Source organism: Haematobia irritans, chromosome 4, assembly GCF_050003625.1.
Source record: "Haematobia irritans isolate KBUSLIRL chromosome 4, ASM5000362v1, whole genome shotgun sequence".
NCBI lineage: Eukaryota > Metazoa > Arthropoda > Insecta > Diptera > Muscidae > Haematobia > Haematobia irritans.
The window spans coordinates 25,331,897-25,356,585 of record NC_134400.1 but is presented as its reverse complement, the minus strand read 5'-3'; the positions used below and the strand labels follow the sequence as shown (position 1 = coordinate 25,356,585).

The 24,689-nt window shown below is 32.4% G+C and overlaps 1 protein-coding gene across 7 annotated transcripts in view; it reads left to right on the top strand.

Annotated features, from left to right (window-relative positions):
• The window catches only part of dysc (whirlin protein dyschronic), a 245,466-nt gene that overhangs the window by 26,769 nt on the left and 194,008 nt on the right, over positions 1-24,689 (top strand). For all 7 annotated transcript variants that reach the window (XM_075304893.1, XM_075304895.1, XM_075304894.1 and 4 more), the window contains exon 2: positions 5,547-6,531. The gene's annotated coding sequence lies outside the window, so the exon portion shown is untranslated. The remainder of the gene's footprint in view (positions 1-5,546; positions 6,532-24,689) is intronic.

The window sequence follows — 24,689 nt, the reverse complement described above, 5'->3', positions numbered from 1 at the left end:
GCCAAACCGATGCCAAAAAGGCATCTACTTTCGCGGATAACCACTCCGTGCTATTCTCTCCCAAAGACTCTGATATTGATCGTTTAGAAGAAATCTCGATCAATACCAATAATTCAAGTTGAAGTAGTGAGAGATGAAATTCGACTTCTCAAGTCCAATAAATCTCCAGGATATGATCTTGTTTCCCCTACTTTACTCAAAAACCTGCCTTTAAAACGACTCCAAATGTTAACACATATATTTAATTCAGCTATCAAACATGAATGCTTTCCATTTTACTGGAAGGTGTCTGAGATGATTATGATACCTAAACCTGGAAAACCTCCCTGCTATATAAAATCTTATAGGCCTATATCCCTTTTATCAATTTTGGGGGAAATATTCGAAAAATTGATTTGCAAACGACTGAATACCATAATCGAAACCTGATCATCAGTTTGGGTTTCGCCGAAAACATTCAACAATAGACCAAATTTATCGGGTCACACATACCATAGAAGATGTACTTGAACATAAGAATGTATGTTGCGCAATTTTTCTAGACGTATTGCAAGCTTTTGATACCATATGGTACAAAGGCTTCTTATACAAATTTCACACATGTCTTCCAGTCACATACTATAATCCTTTAGTATCCAATTATCGAGAGAGATATTTTTGAATTAGAGGAAGAGAGCCTTATTCGTCCTATCTGCCCATAAACTCAGGGGTACCTCAGGGTAGTATACTTGGCCCTGTATTTTATTTATTAAACACTATGGATCTACCTGCAAACAATGACCATCAAGACGAACGTCACAATATAGTTTAAAGTCCTGGGTGCACTTAGCAGAAGAAGGAGTCAGAGAGTCTATTAGGAAAGTGACAATGACACCTAATGAAGACATGACTTATTTCAGAGAACAAAAGAAGACCTTTATCTCACTCCCGGTAGGCGATGCAAATATGTTTCTTAAGGAGACAAGGATTTTAAGATGGTGGACCAACTGTCGTATGAAGTACAAAGAGGACGCAAACCTTGTTTCCCTTGCTTTGAATCGGGAGACATGCAATGGGACTACAGACAGGAAGGGATCTCTACATAAAATTTGGAAGGACGGGTCACAATAACATCGTTTCGGTTACCATAGTACATCAGATTTTCAAAAGAACTACCACCTACCAAAAAATGTCCATTTTCATTTCTCTCAAACTCCTTTGTTTACTCCTTTTGGTCAGGCTTACATTTCAGCTTATGGTCATGCCGCATAGAAGACATGCGTTTGCAAAAGTAAACAATATTTCCACCTAATAGCAATGGCTTACCAATTTTGGGTGATGTGAGGTTTTGCTTCGTACTTTTACACTGGGTCATGTGATCACGATTTGTAGTACACAAATTCCTTTAGAAATCTTAAGTCTTCAAACACTGGCAAAACAATTAAGATTTCGGTCATTTACATACTTAACATTTGTTTTTTTTTTCTTTAATTTATAAACATAAAAACTAAGTATTGTCATATCTTTAAAATTTACTGGAAACTGTCACGATCATATTGTGTCCCCAAATTGGAATGTTTTGATCCCCAAAAATTCCCAACTTAAAATTTCTCATAAAAATTCCAAAAACATTTGTGAAAACTATTTTATGAAAAATAAATAAAACCAAGATTTAAATTTTCAAATTTTATTTCGTGGAGCAACCGAACATTTCGCAATACTCTATATGGACTTCCTGGGACTTAAAAGATATGAATCTGCATCCTAGTTACATGGGTCCAAAAACAACCCTCACTGCTATAGTACATGATCACGAAAAGAAATATTGGCATGGTATCCATAGTAGATGCCAGTATCACCAGCACGGTTGCCATAGTTGGTAGAATTCTACCAAAAATAGTATATTTTTTACTGTTTGGCAAATTGGTAGAATTCTTGATGTTTTATAATGAAATAAAATATTGACAACATTTTCTATGAAAATAAAATTTTGACAAAATTTTCTATAGAAATAAAATATTGACAAAATTTTCTATAGAAATTCAATTTTGACAAAATTTTCTATAGAAATACAACTTTGACAAAATTTTCTATAGAAATAAAATTTTGACAAAATTTTATATAGAAATAAAAACTTGACAACATTTTCTATAGAAATAAAATGTTGACACAATTTTCTATAGAAATATAATTTTGACAAATTTTTCTATAGAATTAACATTTTGGCAAAATTTTCTATAGAAATTAAATTTTGACAAATTTTCCTATAGAAATTAAATTTTGACAAATTTTTCTATAGAAATAACAGTTTGACAAAATTTTCTATAGAAATAAAATTTTGACAAAATTTTCTATAGAAATAGAATTTTGACAAAATTTTCTATAGAAATACAACTTTGAAAAAAATTTTATAAAGAAATAAAATTTCGATAAAATTTTCTATAGAAATAAAATTTTGACAAAATTTTCTATGGAAATAAAATTTTGACAAAATTTTCTGCAGAAATACAAATTTGAAAAAATTTTATATAGAAATAAAATTTTGGCAAAATTTTTTATGGAAATAAAAGTTAGAAAAAAATGTCTATAGAAATAAATTTTTGACGAAATTTCTATAGAAATAAAATTGGTGCAATGGTTAGCATGCCCGCCTTGCATTCACAAGGTCGTGGGTTCGATTCCTGCTTCGACCGAACACCAAAATGTTTTTCAGCGGTGGATTATCCCACCTCAGTAATGCTGGTGACATTTCTGAGTTTCTGGTTTCAAAGCTTCTCTAAGTGGTTTCACTGCAATGTGGAACGCCGTTCGGACTAGACTATAAAAAGGAGGTCCCTTGTCATTGAGCTTAACATGGAATCGGGCAGCACTCAGTGATAAGAGAGAAGTTCACCAATGTGTTATCACAATGGACTGAATAGTCTAAGTGAGCCTGATACATCGGGCTGCCACCTAACCTAACCTAACTTAACCTATAGAAATAAAATTTTGACAAAATTTTCTATAGAAATAAAATTTTGACAAAATTTTTTGTGGAAATAAAATTTTACCAAAATTTTCTATAGAAATAAAATTTTGAAAAAAAAAATTCTATAGAAATAAAAATTTGATAAAATTTTCTATAGAAATAAAATTTCGCATTGTTGTTGTTTTTATTGCAACTTAAAACCATACATTGACTAAACTACAAGTGTAGCTTAACCAACAGAGGAAAAGAATGTTTGTCAAATTTATTTGGGCAAAGCCCTATTGACTGCAAGATAGTTGGATGGACGCACGTTTTGGAATTACCACATTCCTCATTAGCATCCTCTACTTGCAGCAAAACTATCAACCAATTATCAGAATAAATTCAGGCAGTTTATTAAACCCAACAATGAACCACACTTGAACCTCCCGAAAAAAGGTTTTGTATGATAGCCGGCTTATGCCGAAATTTCGATAAAATTTTCTATAAAAATAAAATTTTCGACAAAATTTTCTATAGAAATAAAATTTTGACAAAATATTCTATAGAAATAATATTTTGACAAAATTTTCTATAGAAGTAAAATTTTGGCAAAATATTCTATAGAAATTAAATTTTAACAAAATTTTCTATGGAAATAAAATTTGAACAAAATTTTCTATGGATATAAAATTTGGACAGAATTTTCTATTGAAATAAAATTTCGACAAAATTTTTTATATAAATAAAATTTTGGCAAATTTTTTATAGAAATAAAATATTGACTAAATTTTCTATAGAAATAAAATTTTCGACAAACATTTTTAAAGATATAAAATATCAACAAAATTTTCTATAGAACTAAAATTTTGACAGAATTCTCTATAGAAATAAAATTTTGACAAAATTTTCTATGGAAATAAATTTTTGGCAAAATTTTCTATGGAAATAAAATTTTGACAAAATTTTCTATGGAAATAAAATTTTGACAACATTTTCTATGGAAATAAAATTTTGACAAAATTTTCTATAGAAATAAAATTTTGGCAAAATTTTCTAAAAAAAAAAATTTAACAAAATTTTCTATAGAAATAAAATTTTGACAAAATTTTAAATAGAAATAAAATTTTGACAAAATTTTATATAGAAATAAAATTTTGACAAAATTTTTTATGGAAATTTAGGAAAAAAATTTCTATAGAAATACATTTTTGACGAAAATTTTGACAAAATTTTCTATAGAAATAAAATTTGACAAAATTTTTTATGGAAATAAAATTTATAAAAAAATTTCTATAGAAATAAATTTTTGACAAAATTTCTATAAAAATAAAAATTTGATAAAATTTTCTATAGAAATAAAATTTCGATAAAATTTTCTATAAAAAAAATTTCGACAAAATTTTCTATAGAAATAAAATAGTTACAAAATTTTCTATAGAAATAAAATTTTGACAAAATTTCCTATAGAAATAGAATTCTGACAAAATTTTCTATAGAAATAAAATTTTGGCAAATTTTGTATAGAAATAAAATATTGACTAAATTTTCTATAGAAATAAAATTTTCGACAAACATTTTTAAAGATATAAAATATCAACAAAATTTTCTATAGAACTAACATTGTGACAAAATTCTCTATAGAAATAAAATTTTGACAAAATTTTGTATATAAATAAAATATTGACAACATTTTCTAATGAAATACAATTTTGACAAGATTTCCTATAGAAAAAAAGTTTTGAAAAAGTTTTCTATAAATTTTCTATAGATATCTTTAATAAATTTATCTATTTTTTTAGTAGTATCTTTCTTTTGTTGATGGAAACTAAAAATATTTAAAACTTGGTCACATTAACAATTCAAGAGATATTTCAAGATATACGCAGGGAAGCCGACAACATTTAGGGGCGAATCCCTACATAAATGATTTCACAATAGCAGAAAATTGGCTAGGTCAAGCAGAGTAAAGTGTGAATTAGTGCTTAGGCGCCTGTATCTATTTCTACTCCACATGCTCCATTTGTAATATTTTGGGACTTACTTCAATAAGAAAAACTTCAGAAAATCTCCAAATATCTAGAAATTGCCCACGCAGAAAAAATATCAGCAAAATTTTTCCAATTTTAATTGAATTTTAAAAAATTTTCATTTCAAAATGTAATCAATCATCAATCAAAATTAATTGCATCCAATATTTTTTTAATTGTCTTTGGTGATTGATACTATCATTTCTGTGATTGAAGACATTTCAATTAAAAATTAATTGGATCGATTAATTTCGTGATTAAAGCCAAAAATATAGTTTTTTTTGTGCATCAAATCCCCAACTCTAGATATTCGTCGGCATACACAAAAAAATATTCCCAAATAATGGCAACACTGTTAGATGTTGTATTTTCTTGTTTATTATGATTTTTTGGTGTTGTTGTAGGTATGTGTTGTTGTTGCTGTTGTGTATACGTATTGTCGTTCGTATGATGTTACATGTATTTGTTTTTGTTGTTTGTTTTTTTGTTGTTCTACTGTAATGAGTTGAAATTTTAATTCACATAATTCTCTTATTTTCTTTTCCTGCACACACCAACACACATCCACACTCCCACATATATACGAGCAGGCAAGCAGCCAGCAGTTTTAGTTGCATGTTGCTCTCATGTTCTAATGAAAACGGTCAACAAAGAGTGTTCGAAAAGGAAGTCCCGTTATTTTTTGTTTATTTGTCCAACGTCGGAGACTACAACTACAACAAGAAGACATACAAACAAAGCCTATGCTTATACATTTAGCTTGAAGAGAATATGGCAAACGAAGCAAGCAACCGGAAGAGGATACAGTCATACAGTGGCATGCTGAGAATGTGTTGAAACATGAACATGTTTCCTGTGACAAAGAACGCCATACCATAGGAAACGACAACGACAGTAAAAACGCAACAGCAACGTCGGATTCAATGAAGTTTTCCAGAGGCTTCAAGACTAAAACTAAGAAAATTCACAATTGGATTAAAAGCAAAACTTAATTTAGTTCAAAAAATTATTTATAAAAAAAAGAAAAATATTTGGATTATAAAAAAGAAAATAAAATTAAAGAAAAAAAAACCAAATCTTGGTCATTAACACATGAACCACTGAGTTTATAATGGCAAGTAGTGAAAGAATAATAACAGTTTACCACAAAAAACATCAGTGAAAACATAAAAGTTTAACAAACAATTTTAACAAAAAATACCACCAAAATTTCTCTTGGCTGATCTAATTAGAATAACTTTTGAGAATACAAAAAACCCCCTACCAAAAAAAAACGGAACAACATTTTCCCTTTCCTTCTCTTAAAAGCAAACACGTTCTATCGTCAACGTTCTGTGAAACTCGTCATCGATATCTTTATGAAATAAAACCAAACCAAAAAAAAGGAGCTAGCAAACCAGACAAATACTCTTATTCATCTACCACAAACTTTCCCTTCATTTGCATAGCCGTTAACCCAATCTAATCTGAACATCAAGAAAAGATCCTGTTGGGAGTAACGAGTAACTGAAAACTCAACACCAGCGGCAGTAAAAGCAACAAAACGCTTTAATGTATCCTTAGTACTTAATACAGGTGAGTTTGTATTCCTTTTGTCCTCTCTGTGTGGGATATTATGTAGAAAATGTAAGTTAATGTCTTCCCCTTTTTATGAGTTGGTTATAAAATCGTATGGGGGAATATCCTATAAATAACAATGATATGTACCATGTAGGTAGATTTAGATATGAAATTCTGCTAGGCTTATAAACTCCTGTAATGGTAGCCAATAGGAGGGGGTGTTTAAACAATATAAGTTTTCTACAATAATTTTGTTTTAAAGTAATTAATTCTAAGGTGTAAATAGAAATTATTATGATATCCATTGAAATTGTTCATAAAAAAAGTAAGCAAACTGAAAAATCGGACGGGGTTCAGTATATTATACCCTGCACCATCCTTTTTATTATACCCTCCACGTCCGTTCTTCCGTCTGTTGAAATTACGCTAGCTTCCGATCGAAATAAGCTATCGACTTAAACCTTGGCACAAGTAGTTATTATTAATGTAGGTCGGATGGTATTGCAAATGGACCATATATTTAGGACCACTTTTACGTATAGCCCCCATATAAACCGACCCCCCAGATTTGGCTTGCGGAGCTTCTTATAGAAGCAAATTTCATCCGAGGTCTCTAATAACAATTATCCGTATCGGTCCATAATTATATATGTACGTGGTGTTAGTACATGGTCTTTAACAACCATGCAAAAATTTATCCATATCGGTCAATAATTATATTTGACCTCTGGAGCCTCTTGGAGGAGAAAATTTCATCCGATACGGTTGAAATTTGGTACGTGGTGTTAGTATATGATCTCTAACAACCATGCAGAAATTCGTCCATATTGGTCCATTATTATATATAGCCTCCATATAAACCGACCCCCAGATTTGACCTGCGGAACCTCTTGGAGGAGCAAAATTCATCCGATTCGATTGAAATTTGGAACGTGGTGTTAGTATGTGGTCTCTAACAACCATGCCCAAATTGATCCATATTGGTCTATAGTTATATATAGCCCCAGATAAACTGATCCCCACTCACACAAAAATTGGTGCATATCGGTTCATAATCACGGTTGCCACTCGAGCCAAAAATAATCTACCAAAACTTTATTTCTCTACACACAAAAAAAAATTTTTCTGATTCAATCACGAAATTAATTGATCCAATTAATTTTTTAATTGAAATGTCTTCAATCACAGAAATGATAGTATGAATTAAAAAATTAATTGAAGGTCAATTAAAAAATTAATTGATACTATTAATTTTTGTGATTGATTTTTGTTTCAATTAAAAAATTTGTTGATTCAATTAAATTTTTAATTGAATATTTTTTAAAACTCAATTAAAATTTTAATTGGAAAATTTTTCGTGAAATTTTTTTCTGTGTAGAAAATATTCTCAACATTGTATTTCTATAAAAATTTTGTCAAAATTTAAGTTCTATAGAGAATATTGTGAAAATTGTATTTCTATAGAAAATTTTGTCAAAATTTTATTTCTATAAAAAATTTATGAAGTACTTTTTAGTTGGAGAGGAATATTTTCCAAAATCTACCAAAACACCAAGAATTCTAGGAATCTGCCAAACAGTAAGAAATCTGCCATTTTTGGTAGAGTTCTACCAACTGTGGCAACCGTGTTCATACCTTGCCATCGGCAAGTGTTACCACAACCCAAATAATTCAATTGTGGATAACAGTCTTTAGTAGAAGTTTCTACGCAATCCATGGTGGAGGGTACATAAGATTCGGCCTGACCGAACTTACGGCCGTATATACTTAATATTATTTAATATTATTTCGGGCTTCACGGTTAGCATGGTGCTGGAGGCTAAACTGAAAAAATATATTGGCCTAATATTAAATATTATGCAACTTATATTTTAGAACATGATATTTATACAAAATTGAGAAAAACAATTAAGGAAGGTCTAATGAAGGGCGGGGTCGACTATATTATACCCTGCACCACTTTGTACATCCACATTTTCGATACCATATCAAAAACCGTCAACTGTGATTAAGATTTATTTTCCCATATACAAACACTTGAATCTGAACCAATTTAGACAAAATCATAAGCGTAGGAAGGTCTCTGGGGAAGGGACTTAGACCCCTCAGAAAAATGGAATTTGGAAACCTATTAACGATTTTGCATTGTGGTAGCAGTTGCTGATGGCAATATATAATTTTATTTCTTAACATTGTCTTCTAAATTGTAAGTTAATTTCTTCATTATAAGGTTAATTAAAAAATTGTGTGATATTTTCCCGAATAAATTTATTTATGATATTTAATACTTTATAACGCTTGTCTGAAACATTTGACCTCGAAAATTTTCAAAAATTATTAAAATATTAAAATTTTCTAGAATGGATTTAGCACCTTTGCGGTAAGCTTTTAAATTTTTTTACCGTTTTATAAACACTTACTCTTTTTTAACCTATTAAGACATAAAAAATTACCCATTAAAAATACGAAAAAATGAGTTATAACAAGTATATACGGCCATAAGTTCGGCCAGGCCGAAGCTTATGTACCCTCCACCATGGATTGCGTAGAAACTTCTACTAAAGACGGTCATCCACAATTAAATTACTTGGGTTGCGGTAACACTTACCGATGGCAATGTATCTTAAAACTTCCTAACACCGTCTTCTAAATTGCAAGGTAGTCCATACGGAATATATATTAAACTAAAAAAGGCCGATTAAATACGTATATAATTAAGTTTTAAAAAAAAATCTATAGAAATAAAATTTTGACAAAAGTCTCTATAGAAATAAAATTTTGACAAAATTTTCTATAGAAATAAAATTTTGACAAAATTTTCTATAGAACTAAAATTTTGGCAAAATTTTCTATAGAAATAAAATTTTGACAAAATTTTCAAAAAATTAAAATATTGACAACATACTCTATAGAACTAAATTTTTGACAACATTTTCTATAGAAATAAAATTTGACAAAATTTTCTATAGGAATAAAATGTTGACAAAATTTTCAATAGAACAAAATTTTCTATAGAAATAAAATTTTGATAGATTATTTTTGGCTCGAGTGGCAACCATGATTATGAATCGATATGAACCAATTTTTGTGTGATTGGGGATCGGCTATATATAACTATAAACCGATATGGACCAATTTTGGCATGGTCGTTTGGGACCATATATTAACACCACGTACCAAATTTCAACGGGATCGGATGAATTTTGATCCTCCAAGAGGTTCCGGAGGTCAAATCTGGGGATCGATTTATATGGGGGCTATATATAATTATGGACCGATATGGACCAATTCGTGCATGGTTGTTAGAGACCATATACTTACACCACGTACCAAATTTCAACGGGATCGGATGAATTTTGGTCTTCCAAGAGGCTCCGGAGGTCAAATCGGGGGATCGGTTTATATGGGGCTATATATAATTATGGACCGATGTGGACCAATTTTTGCATGGTTGTTAGAGACCATATACTTACACCATGTACCAAATTTCAGCCGGATCGGATGAAATTTGCTTCTCCTAGAGGCTCCGCAAGCGAAATCGGGGGATCGGTTTATATGGGGGCTATATATAATTATGGACCGATGTGGACCAACTTTTGCATGGTTGTTGGAGACCATATGCTAACACCTTGTACCAAATTTCAGCCAGATCGGATGAAATTTGCTGCTCTTAGAGGGTCTGCAAGCCAAATTTGGGGGTCTGTTTATATGGGGGCTATACGTAAAAGTGGACCGATATGGCCCATTTGCAATACCATCCGACCTATATCAATAACAACTACTTGTGCCAAGTTTCAAGTCGATAGCTTGTTTCGTTCGGAAGTTAGCGTGATTTCAACAGACGGACGGACGGACATGCTCAGATCGACTCAGAATTTCACCACGACCCAGAATATATATACTTTATGGGGTCTCTTAGACCAATATTTCGATGTGTTACAAATGGAATGTCAAAGTTAATATACCCCCATCCTATGGTGGAGGGTATAAAAACTTTAATTAAACATTTTTTGCTGGGAAAAAGTGTGGAACTACTGTAGTTGCTTTTTTATAAATTAATTGTCGAGTTATGTTGAAGTCTAATTTTTTAACATTAATTGAACCTATAACTTCACTCTATTAATTATTTTCAAGGGGGGGCTATAGCCGCCCCTAGGAAAATTGTCTAGCTACGCTAATGGACAAAATATTTTACACTTCTTAGAAAATCTCTAGAATTCAAATTTAAATTGACTAATGCCCTGAGCGGAGCAGAATGTTAGTAAAAACAAGTAAGGAAAGTCTAAAGTCAGGTGGGGCCGACTATATTATACCCTGCACCACTTTGTAGATCTAAATTTTCGATACCATATCACATCCGTCAAATGTGTTGGGTACTATATATAAAGGTTTGTCCCAAATACACACATTTAAATATCACTCGATCTGGACAGAATTTGATAGACTTCTACAAAATCTATAGACTCAAAATTTAAGTCGGCTAATGCACTAGGGTGGAACACAATGTTAGTAAAAAATATGGGAAACACTTAAATCTGAAGCAATTTTAAGGAACCTTCGCAAAAGTTTATTTATGATTTATCGCTCGATATATACGTATTAGAAGTTTAGGAAAATTAGAGTCATTTTTACAACTTTTCGACTAATCAGAAAAACATATATATGGGAGCTATATCTAAATCTGAACCGATTTCAACCAAATTTGGCACGCATAGCAACAATGCTAATTCTTCTCCCTGTGCAAAATTTCAAATAAATCGGAGTTAAAAATTGGCCTCTGTGTTCATATGAGTGTAAATCGGGCGAACGATATATATGGGAGCTATATCTAAATCTGAACCGATTTCAATAAAATTTGGCACACTTGACTATAGTACTAATTGTTCTTCTTGTGCAAAATTTTAAGCAAATTAGGGTAAAACTCTGGCTTCTGGGGCCATATAAGTCCATATCGGGCGAAATATATATGGGAGCTATATCTAAATCTGAACCGATTTGATTGAACAAATGCACAAACTTATTATACCGTGTACCACAGTAGTGGTGAAGGGTATAAATATGGGAAACATTTAAATCTGAAGCAATTTTAAGGAAACTTCGCAAAATTTTATTTATGATTTATCGCTCGATATATACGTATTAGCAGATATCTAAATCTGAACCGATTTCAACCAAATTTGGCACGCATAGCTACAATGCTAATTCTACTCCCTGTGCAAAATTTCAACTAAATCGGAGCAAAAAATTGGCCTCTGTGGTCATATGAGTGTAAATCGGGCGAACGATATATATGGGAGCTATATCTAAATCGGAACCGATTTCAATAAAATTTGGCACACATGACTACACTACTAATTGTACTGCTAGTGCAAAATTTCAACCAAATTGGGGTAAAACTCTGGCTTCTGGGACCGTATTAGTCCATATCGGGCGAAAGATATATATGGGAGCTATATCTACATCTGAACCGATTTCAATAAAATTTGGCACACTTGACTATAGTACTAATTGTTCTTCTTGTGCAAAATTTTAAGCAAATTAGGGTAAAAATCTGGCTCCTGGGGCCATATAAGTCCATATCGGGCGAAATATATATGGGAGCTATATCTAAATCTGCACCGATTTCTTCCAAAATCAATAGGTATCTATTCAGAGCCAAAACACATACTTGTGCCAAATTTGAAGTCGATTGGACTAAAACTGCGACCTAGACTTTGATTACAAAAATGTGTTCACGGACAGACGGATATGGCTATATCGACTCAGGAGCCCACCCTGAGCATTTTTGCCATCTCGTCTCCTTCTGAGTGTTGCAAACATATGCACTAACTTATAATACCCTGTTCCACACACGCAGAGAAGGAATATGATCACCTCAACCATGTTTAGAGAGCAAAATGTTATTTCTGGACGGTGACCATGGAACATTTTTGTCGCAAAAATTGTGTGTTTCTCGGCAAATATATACGTCAGACATAGGCTTTTTGAGAAAATAACATGGTTGCCGCAAACATGTTACATGTTCTCCGTCCAAAAATAACATTTTGCTCTCGAAACATGGTTGAGGTGATCATATTCCTTCTCTGGGTGCAGTGTGGCGCAGGGTATAAATATGGGAAATATTGAGATCTAAAGCCATTTTTATACAATTTTGCAAAAGTATCTTTACGATTTATTGGTCGATAGATATTCGAGGTATAGGAAAATTTTATTCACTTGTACAAGCTTTTGTTTTTGCAGTGGTGATTTGGTATTTGAACCATATTTGCTCAAATTGGAGGAACATATATATGGGGACAATGTCTAAATTTGAACCGATTTTGACCAAATTTAACGCTCATTGCTAAAATGTTAACGGTCTGTGAAAAAAAGTATGTGGCACTTTGCAACAGATATTGAAAAATGTGCTTGGAGCTCGCCAATGCACAGAAGAAGCTAGACTAGAAAGAGCAAAGGAATTGATTCGCGTGCACGAAATGAACAAGCAGAATAATCGGGCTTACTTGCCAAAGAAGTCGGCTGAAAATGACAGTCGTAAAGCCTTGGCCAGATAAACATTTCAGTCGCAGACCATGGATGGGATGGCACAGGACTCAGCACAATCTACCTCAGCATGCGTGAAAAACGAATTGCTTAAAAAAGAGGTGCCTCGCCGCATATCTACCGTCCAATGGCCGCCAAAATCTCCGGATCTCAATCCGTTGGACTTTTGGGCAGTGGGCACTTTGGAGAGTAAGGTTGGCACTACAAGATACTAAAGTGTCGATAAAAATACCGCAGAGTCACTTTCGTGCAGCATTTGATGGCTTTGTCAGCAATCAAAATGATACTCTCAAAAGCAAGGGGCACCGTGGTGCAATGGTTAGCATGCCCGCCTTGCATACACAAGGTCGTGGGTTCGATTCCTGCTACGACCGAACACCAAAAAGTTTTTCGGCGGTGGATTATCCCACCTCAGTAATGCTGGTGACATTTCTGAGGGTTTCAAAGCTTCTCTAAGTGGTTTCACTGGAATGTGGAACGCCGTTCGGACTCGGCTATAAAAAGGAGGTCCCTTGTCATTGAGCTTAACATGGAATCGGGCAGCACTCAGTGATAAGAGAGAAGTTCACCACTGTGGTATCACAATGGACTGAATAGTCTAAGTGAGCCTGATACATCGGGCTGCCACATAACCTAACCTAACCTAACCTAAGGGGCACAAAGCAATGAAGTTTACATGACCTTGTCATAGGGCGGAAGTAATCTTTTTAAGTTTCCGCTGCATTGGTTTCGCATTAGTTTATTGGATAAAATGCTATTTTAGTATTTTGGGATATCCTTTAAACAAATTTGGGGAAAAACTTACAAAACTAAACATTTTCTTAACTTTCTCAACGTTTATCTCGACCTAAAGATATTTTGAATAATACCAGCCAATATTTTATCGCACCGATCCATTTGTTGGCATATTTTTATGCCAACAAATGGATCGGTATACTTTTCAAATATTTTTTTTTTTTTGCAAATTTCTATTTTTATACCCTCCACCATAGGATGGGGGTATATTAACTTTGTCATTCCGTTTGTAACACATCGAAATATTGCTCTAAGACCCCATAAAGTATATATATTCTGGGTCGTGGTGAAATTCTGAGTCGATCTAAGCATGTCCGTCCGTCCGTCCGTCTATTGAAATCACGCTAACTTCCGAACGAAACAAGCTATCGACTTGAAACTTGGCAGAGTAGTTGTTATTGATGTAGGTCGGATGGTATTGCAAATGGGCCATATCGGTCCACTTTTACGTATAGCCCCCATATAAACGGACCCCCAGATTTGGCTTGCGGAGCCTCTAAGAAAGCAAATTTCATCCGATCGGCTGAAATTTGGTACATGATGTAAGTATATGTTCTCTAACAACTATGCAAAAAAAAAACAAAGTATTTTTATATATGACCTTAAAAGAACTTCTTGCGAAGTGAAAATTAAGTCCAACACTAGCAGAGCATTTTTGGATGTACTTTAAAAGTAATGAGTTTTTGCCGGGAATTTTAATTTAGTCCATGGACAATAATTTATAATAGCAGTAATTTATAACAATTTTTGGGCTTACTTTAGATACATGAACTAAAAAGGACAAAAATAATTTATACACAAATGAAAAATACAATTTTACTAGAGAATGCAAAAAAAACTGGGGGATTCTTTAATATAAAGAAATTTTTTCTACCAGTATAATCACTGAATGTGACATGTGGAATAGCATAACAATGATAGACGAATGTTTTTCGACTGGAAATTTAAAAATCGTAATATTTTTTGCCCACCATACTATAATGCGACTGCTGAAAGCTTGTTTTATTTATCCCCATTATTTTGTTTTCAACAACAGCATTGTTATATTCCCCTAAAAATTAATTAACACAATTTGAAGAAATTCCCACGGTACAGTTTCGCTGCTTCTATTTCCTTGAATTTAATGAAGAACTCATTAAAATATTTACATGTTCTATATAATGGTAATGTGGGTCATTGCATACAAATATTCACTAATGTAACTCTCTGGAAAATGATATTTATTTCAAAGGAATTTGGTTTGACTGGCCATTGGAATGCAACATATCACAACAAATAAAGTCAATTTAAATGTTAGACCAATATTCCCTATATATGTTTTACATATTACATATATGGTATATACCGGATTCCTACAGCCCAAATCTACTATATTCCTATTGTCCCTATCTACAATACCATTAGTGCTAGAATCCACTATATGTGTTCCTATTGTCAATAGCTACAATGCACGTTAGTCGTATTACTACTTCTAGCTGCAATATATGTGATTTTTAGAATCCACTATATATAGTAGAAAGGGACAGTAGGAATTTAGTGCATAGGAATTCTGTTTGTAGTAGAGAGAAATCGAAGTAATTTGTAATATTAACTTATGTTTTGGCTTGAATTATTTTTGTTTCATATTGTTTGCCATTTTTTCATATTGTTTGCATTTGTTGTATACTGGATTCCTATAATCAGTGTTGCCAGTATTGGAGATTTTTCCCCAAATCAGGGATATTTTTTCGTGGGTGGGGACAAATTTTTTGAGTTGGGGACTTGGGGATTTGGTGGGGAATTTCCACAAATTTGGGGATTTTTGTGGAGAATTTTCGAAATCTGATCAGTATAATAAATCAGGTTTTGAGTTATGGTTTATATGAAATTCTTTACTTCTACATGTTTAAAATGGGGCTTAAGGAAGTACAGAGGGTCTTAAAAATAAAAAAGATTCTGTTCCAAGCGCTTTGTTTCCTTCTTTTACTACTGTGAAATTATTTCGTAAGGACTGGGGTCGAAGTCTTGGCCCCTCATGTGCGTACATCACTAATTTGGAAAATATATACCATATATATATTTTTTATTTCTCGAACATTTAGAAGACGATTTTCATAACATACAAATTCGATGACTCTTTATACCAATAATATTATCGGATAATATTTTTAGCACCCGTCTCTTCGTTTAGTGGTTTGAAAACTTAATCTTATACGGTGTTCTCACCAAGCATGTTTTGGGGTTTGAAATGGTTTCCCTTTACAAGCACTTCAAAACGAGTCGTTTTCGCCATACTAAAAACCAAGTTCAAAACCTAGTTTTCCACCAAAACACGTCAATTTTAGAATGTGAACCCACCTAATTTGGAATATATCCCGAATAACATACCCTATTCAAAATATATGTCAAAATATTGAAATAAGTTTCATAGAAAAAAAGAATAAACAAGGGCTTTAAAGAACATGGACATGTGAAAAACATAAATTTTTTTTTCCCTTTGCGCTCGCGGTAATTATTTGGACATAGGTTGCATATATGTGAATTTCGAGTAAATGTAAATTTCTAGTTTCCATGGTAACTGTCAAACTAAAACATCTCAACCCGGTGTGAACGGTGAAATGTTTTGGAAAAACGAATGAGGAAAACGAGTCGATGGGAACATAGCATTATTGTATTTCGCAAACTGGTATAACAAATATTGCATATTTTCCAATTTTTAAATTATGGAGAATTTTTTTTACAGCAGAGCCTATTCCTTTACTTTTCAAAAACCTTGCCACTGTATTGGGGATTTTTGTGGGGAATTTTAAATTAAATTGGGGATTTTTGGGGATGAAATCGTCCTATTTTGGGGAAAAATACTGGCAACACTGCCTATATTCCCAATCTACTATATTTTTATTGCCCCTATATACTATAACTTTAATGCCAGAATCCCACTTACGTGTGTCCTACTATAAACGTTAGTCCTAGTACAACTCCTAGCTATTATAGTAGAAAGGGACAGTAGGAATTCAGTGCATAGGCATTCTGTTTAGGGTATAATTTTTAATTTGTAATTTCTGCAAAAAAATGTGTCTACTGAAATATTGATTTTAGACCCCATAAACTATATGCCGATCAACTCAGAATCAGCTACTGAGTTGATCTACCCCTTTTGCGCGTCCGTCCGTGTATTTGTTGTTCGCAGGATTTCGGTCACAAATATTAACCGATTTTGATGAAATTTGGTACAGGGAGTTTTTCTGGCACAAGGGCGAATTGGAAGCATTTTAGATATAGTCCCCATATACATAGCCCATATATTAGCCCAAAATCCTAAATGAAGTAGGACCCCAAACCATTATATGAAGAACAACAACACCAAATTTTTATGTTTTTTTTGGGGAGTAACATCATTTTAGTTTTGGAGCCCTACTTTTATTTTGAGGTCGATTTTCGTGCTACATTTTTTTTGGTGGATTTTTTACGGTTTGAAAGATTGGTATAGTTTTTGACGTTTTGATAGATTTTGGCAAATATTCCTCTCCAACTAAGAGTTACTTTAATTTTATATAGAAATAAAATTTTAACAATTTTTTGATAAAAATGAAAATTTGATAAAATTTTCTATAGAAATAAAATTTAGGCAAAATTTTAACAATTTTTTTGCTAAAATGAAAATTTGACAAAATTTTCGATACAACTAATCAATGATCAAATTTCTATAGTAATAATTGGCAAAATTTTCTAAGAAATATAATTTTATCAATATTTTCTATAGCAATAAAATTTTGACAAAATTTTCTAAAGAAATAATAATTTTAACCAAATTTTCTAGAAACAAAATTTTGACAAAATTTTATAATAGAAAGAACATTTTTATAAAATTTTATAATAGAAATAAAATTTTGACAAAATTTTATAATAGAAAGAAAATTTTTATAAAATTTTCTATGGAAATAGAATTTTAACAAAATTTTCTATGGAAATAAAATTTAGGCAAAATTAATATAGAAATAAAATTGTAACAATTTTTATTGTTAAAATGAAAATTTGACAAAATTTTCTATACAACTACAATTTTGATCAAATTTCTATAGAAATTATTGGCAAAATTGTCTATGGCAATAAAATTAAATAAAAAATGTATTTCTTTAATTTAAAGAATATTGAGCTTAGTTCAAAGATATACAATTTCAACGGAGGGACGCATATTTCCAAAATTTGTGTTCTAAATTAAAAAAAAAAAACAATTGAAACAATGATTACAAACTTTCTTTTAATTAAAAGTTCATTATTTTAATGAAATTTGCCCTTAATATTGTGTAAATTGCGTATCCTAAAATTTAGGTTGCGTAATCTTTAATACCACGTAAATATTTTCTTCAATGTGTACTCACTTTTAGTGGTATACTAATTCTGTAAGTGTAAAATCAAGTATAGTTCCTACTTGTACATATGTGTGTAACACAAGTTTTGGAGTGAATATAGCCATGATACCGATCTTATTGATCATGATCATGCAACACCTCGGATCAAATGTAGATGAAGCTCCCAAAAATATGTACGACCTAAATTTCTTATATAGGAACATAAAATATAGAAGTAAGAAGCATAAGCCACGTCGCATGAGATAAAGGTTTATATCCAAGTTTTTGTTTTTAATAATGCCCCCCCAAAGGACATAGGTTTACTTCTTCAATAGGAGTGTTTTAGGATATGATATAGGTCCCGTCCGACTTTCTACTTAGTCACTTCTTTTTTCACATTGCTAGTCATTACAGGCTTTCAAAAGAGCGAATATCGAAGAAGCTTTCGTATTCCGTATTGCCTTGGCTACTTTAAGACATAAAGTCCCCATATATTGTATACTGGATTCCTACAGTCCAATCTACTATATTTGTATTGTCCCTTTGTAATATATACTTGAGTCCTAGAATCTAATATCTATATGACGTACATACCCTCACTACTATATACGTTGGTTCTACTACTGGTCCTTGCAATAATATGTGTGACTTTTAGAATTCAGTATAGCATAGTAGAAAGATACAGTAGGAATTCAGCGTATAGGTAGAAGCAGTAGGAATCTTGTATATAGTAAAGGAGAAAGGTATTGTAAAAACTTTATATAGTGTAGTTTATTCTTTATATTTCCATCTGAGTCTGTGACAGAGCCTAAGAGGAGCAAATAGGGGATTTTTTCTATATCTCGGACTTTGTTTTTAACCTGATTACTTTTATATCCAATGCAACATTTGTATAAGCTATCCAGAACCTCGTTGCACTCGTCAGTGCAAATCGCGTTGGTGTTGCCAGATTGCATTTTGATAAAGTAACTTTACCTCTATTCGCAATAGCAAATTAATTGTGATTAATTTGTCAAATAACATGAAATTAAAAGTGGTAATATAGCACACATAATTACAGCTGCAAATATTTATTACTATTTGAACAGTTCATATATTAAAAATGTAAGATATCATTTGTTTTCTGCAATTATTTTTAAACCGTTGATGCCAATGTTGCACTTTTTGGACATGTCATGGATAAACGAATACTCTCTGGACAAACGAGTAGTCCGTCAGGGCTTGGGTATTCAGTACTAAAATAAAACAAGCCAGTTTATTTTCCCCTTTGTTTGCCTTAGCAGCGTTTCAAAAGATCGAATGTCGAAGAAGCTTTAGTATTCTATTAAGATATATATTGGATTCCTACAGTCCCAATCTACTATATTCCTAATGCCCCTATCAAATATATAGTTGAGTCCTAGAATCTAAGACCTATGTGCCGTACCTTCCCTAGCAATTATATAGTGATTAGTTCTAGGTATTATATATGTGATTGCTATTATTCAGTGTATATAGTAGATAGGGACAGTAGGAATTCAGTGTATAGGGACACAGAAAAAAATTTCACGAAAATTTTTCCAATTAAAATCTTAATTGAGTTTTAAAAAATATTCAATTAAAAATATAATTGATTCAACAAATTTTTTAATTGAAATAAAAATTAATCACACAAATTAATAGTATCAATTAAATATTTAATTGGATCAATTAATTTTTTAATTGACTGTCAATTAATTTTTTAATTGATACTATCATTTCTGTAATTGAAGACATTTCAATTACAAAATTAATTGGATCAATTAATTTCGTGATTGAATCAGAAAAAAAAATTTTGTGTGTAGGAGCAGTAGGAATCATGTATATAGTAAAGAAAGTATTGTAGTGCAGTTTCATTATACCCTGCGCCACACTGTGGAACAGGGTATTATAAGTTATTGCATATGTTTGCAACACCCAGAAGGAGACGAGGTAGACATATGGTGTCTTTGGCAAAAATGCTCAGGGTTGGCTCCTGAGTCGATATAGCCATGTCCGTCAGTCCGTGAACACATTTTTGTAATCAAAGTATACGTCACAGTTTTAGTCCAATCGACTTCAAATTTGCACAAGTATGTGTTTTGGCTCAGAATAGATACCTATTGATTTTGGAAGAAATCAGTTCAGATTTAGACATAGCTCCCATATATATATTTCGCCCGATATGGACTTATATGGCCTCAAAAGCCAGAGTTTTACCCCAATTTGGTTGAAATTTTGTACAGGGAGTAGAATTAGCATTGTAGCTATGCGTGCCAAATTTGGTTGAAATCGGTTCAGATTTAGATATAGCTCCCATATATATGTTTTTCTGATTTCGACAAAAATGGTCAAAATACCAACATTTTCCTTGTAAAATCGCCACTGCTTAGTCGAAAAGTTGTACAAATGACTCTAATTTTCCTAAACTTCTAATACATTTATATCGAGCGATAAATCATAAATAAACTTTTGCGAAGTTTCCTTAAAATTGCTTCAGATTTAAATGTTTCCCATATTTATACCCTTCACCACTACTGTGGTACAGGGTATAATAAGTTTGTTGCATTTGTATGTAACGCCAAGAAGGAAAAGTCTGAGACCCATCGTTTAGTATACCGATCGTCTTAGAATTAAATTCTGAGTCGATTTAGCGATGTCCGTCTGTCTGTCCGTCTGTCTGTCCGTCTGTCTGTCCGCAGACAGTGCGCAAAGTACAGCTCGCAGTTTTAGTCCGATTGTCCTAAAATTTGGTATAGGTTCCTCTTTCGGCTCAAAGACAATCCCTATTGATTTTGGAAAAAATCGGTTCAGATTTAGATATAGCTGCCATATATATTTTTCACCGATCTGGTCATAATTGGCGTGTATATCAACCGATCTTCCTAAAATTCCGTACATCCGAATATTTTATGAGTCTCGAAAAACTTGCAAAATATCAGCCAAATCGGTTCAGATTTAGATATAGCTCCCATATATAGCTTTCGACCGATTTACACTCATTTGCCCACAGAGGCCAATTTTTTGCTCCGATTTAGTTGACATTTTGCACAAGGAGTAAAACTAGCATTGTAGTTATGCGTGCCAAATTTGGTTGAAATCGGTTTAGATTTAGATATAGCTCCCATATATAGTTTTCGACCGATTTACACTCATATGACCACAGAGGCCAATTTTTAACTCCGATTTAGTTGAAATTTTGCACAGGGAGTAGAATTAGGATTGTTGCTATGCGTGCCAAATTTGGTTGAAATCGGTTCAGATTTAGATATAGCTCCCATATATATGTTTTTCTGATTTCGACCAACATTTTCCTTGTAAAATCGCCACTGCTTAGTCGAAAAGTTTTAAAAATGACTCTAATTTTCCTAAACTTCTAATACATATATATCGAGCGATAAATCATAAATAAACCTTTGCGAAGTTTCCTTAAAATTGCTTCAGATTTAAATGTTTCCCATATTTTTTACTAAAATTGTGTTCCACCCTAGTGCATTAGCCGACTTAAATTTTGAGTCTATAGATTTTGTAGAAGTCCATCAAATTCTGTCCAGATCGAGTGATATTTAAATGTATGTATTTGGGACAAACCTTTATATATAGCCCCCAACACATTTGACGGATGTGATATGGTATCGAAAATTTAGATCTACATAGTGGTGCAGGGTATAATATAGTCGGTCCCGCCCGACTTTAGACTTTCCTTACTTGTTTTATGATTGCCTTTTATGTGTGTGACAGACCCTAAAAAATATTTCCAATCAAAACGAAGAAAAGCAAATGGGATTTTTCTTATATCTCGAATTTTTCTTTTGAACTAACGCAATAGTTCTTATGGTATAGTCAGGAGCAAATATACCTCAAATGGGCTGACTGGCTTTAGTTTGTTTTTTTCCATTGCATCGATTGCCATTGCATGGTTTCAAAAGATCGAATATCGAAGAAGCTTTTGTATTATATTTTGCCTTGGCTACATTGGCAATGACGTATTGTCGATTTATATGACAAAACATTTACTGATATGCCAAACAAAGGACACCTATACAAAGCCAGGACAGTGAAATTGCAAGACAAGATAATACTTATCGTAAAAAGAAGCAAGTAAGAGAGAAGAAAAGTCCGAGAAAAATATTAAATTACTGAATTTTTCAATTTTTCAATTGTAGCAACAACCGTGGGAATTTCTCTATAAAATTTTGGCACACTTTAATATATGGACATAGTCTTTCGATATATTGACTAAAGGTCAAAATCCATGACCCACTATGTTACACATACACTCTTGCTGACAATTCCCATTGGATATAATAATTTTTCTGATACATTTATGAATTTTATGAACTTTCTCATACGTAACCCTGGTGGTCTTATCATATTGCGTTAATGTTTGTCGTATGACCATAGGGCCACATTGAGAATTTTCATTGACCTTGAACAATTATTATTTTTTAAAGTATTCACTCTCTTTGCCTCTCCATATCTTGTTCGCATTCATTGTTAGATAGATTTTCAAGTGTGACATGATGGTACGGTTTGCTTAGATACAAGTGATATATATTAATTGTATTTTTTTTAATAGAATCTTAGCTAATACACTTAAGTTATCAAGTGAGTTTCATGTATAAGAAGAACAATAAAAATGAAAAAGAAAACACTTTTGCAAAGCCGATTCCTTTTATGACACAATACAGAAAAGAAATAATTTCAACTAAAATGCTAAGGCAAAAAAATATATGAAAAGTATATCAATTCGATGTTTCCATAGTGATACTTTACCATTAAGAGGACTTTTATGCTGGCTCTTATACAAAGGACATTTAGGTATTGTAAACGGGAGAAGACTGTTCATTCTTTATTACAGGAAGGATAACAAGAAGGTCTTTTTGTGAAAGAAGCTACATTCTTTAAAATGCTTTAATTACCATTAGTTGAGCGCTCAGTGGTGATTCAAGGTTTGAATGATAATTAAATAACCTGATATAAAGGGTAACCCAACCATAAGCAATGATATTAATTGCAACAGCACGGCCATACATGTGCTAATCGAATGGATCCTTTACACCCATAACAAAAATAATAAACGACGTGCTCGTCTCAAAACGATCCGTTCATGAAAGTAAATCAGCTCACATGTGGTGTCAAACGGAGAACAGACGGTGTCAATCTGACAATGATAAAATGACACGATGCGTTGACACGGTAACCAGCGTTCATGATCTGAAAACGTAATGGTTACGAATTAAAAAAAAAAAAAAAACAAGTATATACGGCCGTAAGTTCGGCCAGGCCGAAGCTTATGTACCCTCCATCATGAATTGCGTAGAAACTTCTTCTTAACACTGCCATCCAGAATCGAATTACTTAAGTTAAGTTGCGGTAACGCTTTCCGATGGTAAGGTATCTTAAAACCTCCTAACACCATCTTCTAAATTGTATGTAAGTCCATACGTGGTATATATTAAATCAAAAAAGATCGATTCAATACGTATATAATTCAGTTTGACAAAGTAGACATAAAATTTTGACAAAATTTTCTATAGAAATAAAATTTTAACAAAATTTTCTATAGAAATAAAATTTTCACAAAATTTTCTATAGAAATAAAAATTATGACAAAATTTCTACAGAAATAAAATTTTAACAAAATTTTCTATAGAAATAAACTTTTGACAAAATTTTCTATAGAAATAAAATCTTGGTAGATTATTTTTGGCTCGAGTGGCAACCATGATTATGAACCGAATAAAATTTGAACAAAATTTTCTATAGACCATGATTATGAACCGATATGGACCAATTTTTGTGTGATTGGACCAATTTTGGTATGGTTGTTAGCGACCATATACTAACACCACGTTCCTAATTTGAACCGGATCGGATGAATTTTGCTCCTCCAAGAGGCTCCGGAGGTCAAATCTGGAGAACGTTTTATATGGGGGCTATATATAATTATGGACCGATATGGACCAATTCTGGCACGGTTGTTAAAGATCATATACTAACACCATGTTCAATAAGCAATGATATTAATTGCAACAGCACGGCCATACATGTGCTAATCGAATGGATCCTTTACACCCATAACAAAAATAATAAACGACGTGCTCGTCTCACAACGATCCGTTCATGAAAGTAAATCAGCTCACATGTGGTGTCAAACGGAGAACAGACGGTGTCAATCTGACAATGATAAAATGACACGATGCGTTGACACGGTAACCAGCGTTCATGATCTGAAAACGTAATGGTTACGAATTAAAAAAAAAAAAAAACAAGTATATACGGCCGTAAGTTCGGCCAGGCCGAAGCTTATGTACCCTCCATCATGAATTGCGTAGAAACTTCTTCTTAACACTGCCATCCAGAATCGAATTACTTAAGTTAAGTTGCGGTAACGCTTTCCGATGGTAAGGTATCTTAAAACCTCCTAACACCATCTTCTAAATTGTATGTAAGTCCATACGTGGTATATATTAAATCAAAAAAGATCGATTCAATACGTATATA